This window comes from Hylobates moloch, unplaced genomic scaffold (assembly GCF_009828535.3).
Source record: "Hylobates moloch isolate HMO894 unplaced genomic scaffold, HMol_V3 SCAFFOLD_2631, whole genome shotgun sequence".
In the NCBI taxonomy this organism is placed as follows: domain Eukaryota; kingdom Metazoa; phylum Chordata; class Mammalia; order Primates; family Hylobatidae; genus Hylobates; species Hylobates moloch.
Genome location: NW_026654906.1, coordinates 2681 through 7876, shown reverse-complemented (window position 1 = coordinate 7876; position 5196 = coordinate 2681). Strand labels below are relative to the sequence as shown.

At 50.2% G+C, this 5196-nt stretch overlaps 1 long non-coding RNA gene across 1 annotated transcript in view; it reads left to right on the top strand.

Annotated features, from left to right (window-relative positions):
• Positions 1-272: 272 nt before the first annotated feature.
• Positions 273-5196, top strand: part of LOC131382737 (uncharacterized) — a 6962-nt gene continuing 2038 nt past the window's right edge. Inside the window, exons 1-2 of the long non-coding RNA XR_009212334.1 lie at positions 273-542; positions 1747-1905. This is a non-coding gene — a long non-coding RNA (uncharacterized LOC131382737). The remainder of the gene's footprint in view (positions 543-1746; positions 1906-5196) is intronic.

The following is a 5196-nucleotide window of genomic DNA, read 5'->3' as shown; positions in this document are numbered from 1 at the left end:
ATATGCGGGTTCCTGGACTGCATGTTCTGATTGGATGAGAAAAACCCTCCAGGATTACTCGGATTGGACTTTATTATCATGTTCTGATTGGATGAGAGCAAGTCTTAAGACGACCAATCACAGCATGAAAATAAAGTCCAATCAGAGTAGGCCTAGAGGTTTTTCTCTCATCCAATCAGAACATGTAGTCCAGGAGCGCATGTGCGTAACCTCCATATATAAAGCACGGTGAGCCCGGCTTCGGGTCATTTCGGGGGCTTCAGTGGCGGTGATGCATGCTGTGCTTAGAGAACTAGGAGAGGGGCCGCTGTCTGCTGCCGGCTGGAGCCTGGGCGCTGGCTCCGTCTGGTTGGTGGTGGCGACGGAGTGGTAGGAGGGCGGCCGGCAGCAGGAGCTTCTCCTGCCGGGCAGGAGGAAGAGTAGAAGGGAGAGGCACCCACGCATGCTGGAGGCTGGAGCCTGCGCCATGGCGGCTCGCCTCGCTGCGATTGGTGGTGAAGTCGGACGCTGCACCTCGGCCAGAGTGGTAGAGATGTCGTTGGGTGGGTGAGTTTTCTGGGGCTGCACTGCCCGCCTCTGGGGGCAGGGCTTGGGTGTCATTTTGGGGCTCACTGCCCGAGGCTGCACTGCCTGTGGCAGGTGGCTGGTTGGGGGTGCACTCTGGGGTTGTATTGTTGGCGGTGGGGGAGTTGGCTGGTTATCGGGGGCTACACTGCCCACGGTGGTAGGGGGAGGCAGGTTATGTGCACTAACGTCCACTGCTGGTGGTGGGTGACGGGTTAGGGGTGCTATTTTCTGCTCCACTGTCTGCGGCAGGGGGTGGGTTGGGTGGTTATCTGGAGCTACAAGGCTGGCAGTGGGCGGTGGTTTAGGGGTGTTAGAGTGCTGCACTGACCTCACTTGGGGTGCACTATCAGGAGTTGCACTGCCTGTGGCGGGGTTGGGGGGCGGCAGGTTTGGGGCGCTGTCTAGTGCAGCAACACCCATGGCTGGGTCAGGCTGTGGGCACTGTAATGTGCTACACCGCCTGTGGGGGGGGGTGGCTTGGGAGGGGTACTGGGGTTATACTGCCTGCAACTGGCACGGGATGTGTTGGGCATGCTAACCGGGGGCTACACTGCTGGTGGCAAGGAGCAGGTTAGGGGTGCTGTCAGGGGCTACACTGCGTGGCGTTGATGGGCTGCAGAGGTGGCAGCAACAGCCATAGTAGTGCCATCTCCTTTCTCCTTCCAGTGACCATTCTTCTTTTCCCAGATTCCAGACTCTAGAGGGTGAGCTCCTCCTGCTCATGGAATTGTGAGCGTGGCAGGGCCCCCACACCCACCGTGGTTCCGTGGCCTGCGCCTCACGCTGTGTGTTTCGGAGACCACCTGGGACTACCGGGCAGGGATTGGTGGGCATCATGGGGCACTGGGGCCAGGGCACTGTGGATGGAGGCATCAGGAACAGGAACCAGCACTTGGGTGGGGAGGGCTGGCTGGGTCTGAGTTTCTCCTGCTCCTGCTGTTGGAGGAGTGCAGCCCGGGTGGGCCCAGCGGTTTCTGGCCAGCTGCACCTGGATGGGAGCGGTTTCGGCGAAGGCCCTCACACCCACTCCAGGCCCCAGTTCCTGGCCAGCTTTTGCCAGGAGAGGCTGGACTTTGGAGGGTGGGTGTGAGTGCCTTCGCTGAAACTGGTCCTTGCCACCCAGTGGCCAGCGTGACAAGGTGAGGCTCTAACACTACCACTCCCTGCATCCCATTCTAGGCTTTTCTGGCTTTGCCCTCCCAGCTGCTCCAAGCCAGGCTGGAGGAGGAGGAGAAGGAAGAGTCACCTGTGGTAAACTGGAGCCTGCATATGGTGTGGCTTTGCAGCTGGTCTCATGAGATTGGTGGCAGTGACAGAGACTGCAGCTCGACTGGAGTGGTAGGAGGGTGCCCGTGGGGGTAAGGTGGTAGGAACCTTGTAGGGTGGGCTGCTGCATTGAGGGTGGCAGTGGTTGTATTGGCATCGGTGCTAGTGGTGGTAGCAGCAGCAAGTCTGTGGGTTGGGAAGGGGGCGTAGGAGCATTGCAGGGCCCAGCCTGACCTGGGGGTGGGGAGGAACTTGTGGGTACTGTACCGGGCCTCGGTGGCAGTGGTGGAGGCGCACCTAGGGAAAGGAGGAGTCCTCCCCCTTCTGCAATCTCTGGAGGGTGCCCTCCTCCTGCTGGTGACCGAGCCAGGTGTGAGGGGCAGAATTGTCTCATTCTTAACAAAACTTAAGGGGTGACTATTTGTGTATCTTTTTTGTTCCTTTTTTGTTGTGATGGTCTTGGACTTTTTCAAATTTCATGAATTGGGGAAGGGGATAAAAGGTATCATGATAGGTCTTCTAATTCCCACACCTGCTCTTTTTTCTAGTCTGTCTTGCCTTCTCATCTTCTTGTTTCTCTTCATTTTCTTTTGATGCTGCTTCTATTTCGTGTTTCTATTGTGGTTTATTCTCCTCTTTTTGTTTTCTTTATGCCAAGCAATGGCCTTAACAAACAACAAACCGAAACTGAGTTAAAAAGAAATTGCTTGTCCCTGTGTTGTATTTTTAAAATAACTGGTCTCTTACTATGTTTTAGAGATGAGGAAAAAAATCAGTTGTATTAGTTTTCATGATCGTGTTAATCCACTTATGCCTAGTGTTCCGTTATTAGAATGCTGAGCATGAGGAAGTTACTTAACATCCTACTGCTCAGGGTCATCGACAAGGTCTGGTTTTTCACTCATGCAAAAATTCAAAAAATTGCATCCTCTGGCATTAAGTGGGCTAATGGGTTGTAAGTAGGTAAGGAATCAAAAAATGAAGCATCACATAAAATATGGGTAGCAAACGGCCATTTCATCTCACATTTGTCTGGAGCTATGCAAGAGTCATAGGGGTAATAAGTTCCAATTTATGAGATTATTAAGTGAACTGTATTCTTTTCATTTCATGTCTCTGCCACCATTTTCTTTTTTTCTTTTTTTCTTTTTTTTTTTGAGACGGAGTTTCACTCTTGTTGCCCAGGCTGGAGTGCAATGGGGTGATCTCAGCTCACCACAACCTCTGTCTCCTGGGTTCAAGTGATTCTCCTGCCTCAGTCTCCCGAGTAGCTGGGATTACAGGCATGTGCCACCATGCCCAGCTAATTTTGTATTTTTGGTAGAGACGGGGTTTCTCCATGTTGGTCAGGCTGGTCTTGAACGCCTGACCTCAGGTGATCCACTTGCCTCAGCCTCCCAAAGTGCTGGGATTACAGGTGTGAGCCACCACAGCAGGCTCTCTGCCACCATTTTCAAGAGTATTGTCACCTGCATGAGCAAACCTGGTTCATCACCACCTCTTTGCAAGAGAAAAAGGAAGGAGGGAGAATCTCGTGTAACTTTTTTTTTTTATTTTTTTTTTTGAGATGAAGTCTAGCTCTTGCCCCCAGGCTGGAGTATGATGGCGCGATCTTGGCTCGCTGCAACCCCCACCTCCTGGGTTCAAGCAATTCTCCTGCCTTGGCCCCCTGAGTAGCTGGGATTACAGGTATCTGCCACCACCCCCGGCTAATTTTTGTATTTTTAGTAGAGACAGGGTTTCACCATGTTGGTCAGGCTGGTCTAGAACACCTGACCTTAGGTGATCCATCCTCCTTCGGGAACAGGTGGTGTTTGATTATATGAGTAAGTTCTTTAGAGGTGATTCATGAGATTTTGGTACATCCAGCACCTGTGCAGTATACTCTATATAATTTGTAGTCTTTTATTTCTCACCCCCCCACCTTTTCTCCCAAGTCCCCAAAGTCCGTTGTAGTATCCTAATGTCTTTGCATCCTCATAGCTTAGCTCTTTTTTACTAACGAGAGCATACGATGTGTGCTTTTCCATTCTTATGTTACTTCACTTAGAATGATAGTCTCTGATCGGCTGGGGGCAGTGGCTCATGCCTGTAATCCCAGCAGTTTGGGAGGCCGAGGCAGGCGGCTCACAAGGTCAGGAGATCAAGACCATCCTGGCTAACTTGGTTGAAATCCTGTCTCTACTAAAAATACAAAAAATTAGCTGGGCATGGTGGCGGGCTTCTGTAGTCCCAGCTACTTGGGAGGCTGAGGCAGGAGAATGGCATGAACCTGAGAGGCGGAGGTTGCAGTGAGGTGAGATCATGCCTCTGCACTCCAGCCTGGGCGACAGAGCGAGACTCCGTCTCAAGGAAAAAAAAAAGAATAATAGTCTCTGATCCCATCCACGTTGCTGTGAATCCCGTTATTTTTTTCCCTTCTTATGGCTGAATAGTATTCCATGATGTATATCACAATTTCTTAATCTGCTTATTGATGAGCATTTGGGCTGGTTACATACTTTTGCTGTTGTGAATTGTGCTGTTATAAACTTGCGTGTGCTGGCATCTTTTTTATATAATGACTTCTTTTCTCCTCTGGGTAGATACCCAGTAATGGAATTGCTGGATTAAATGGTAGTTCTACTTTTAGTTCTTTAAGAAATCTCCACACTGTTTTTACTATAGTGGTTGTACTAGTTTGCATTCCCACTAGCAGTATAACAGTGTTCCCTTTTCACCAAATGCCCACCAGTATTTTTTATTTTTTGATGTTTTGATTTTGGCCATTCTTGCTGGAGTAAGCTGGCATGGCATTGTGGGTTTTTTTTTTTTTTTTGAGATGGAGTCCGCTGTGTCGCCAGGCTGGAGTGCCGTGGTGTAACCTTGGCTCACTGCAACTTCCGCCTCCCGGGTTCAAGGGATTCTCCTGCCTCAGCCTCCTGAGTAGCTGGGACTACAGGTGCCCGCCACCACTCCTGGCTAATTTTTGTATTTTTAGGACAGACGGGGTTTCACCATGTTGGCCAGGGTGGTCTCGATCTCTTGACCTTGTGATCCACCTGCTTCAGCCTCCCAAACTGCTGGGATTTCAGGTGTGAGCCACCGCTCCTGGCCTGACATTGTGGTTTTGATTTGTATTTCCCTGATTATTAGTGATGATGAGCATTTTTTTCATGTTTGTTGGCCATTTTTTATATCTTCTTTTGAGAATTGTCTATTCAAGTCCTTAGCCCATTATTTGAAGGGATTGTTTTTTTTTCCTGTTAATTTGAGTACCTTGTAGATTCTGGATATTAGTCCATTCTCAGATGTATAGATTGTGAAGATTTTCTCCCATTCCGTGGGTTGTCTGTTTATTCTGCTAATTGTTCTTTTGCTGTG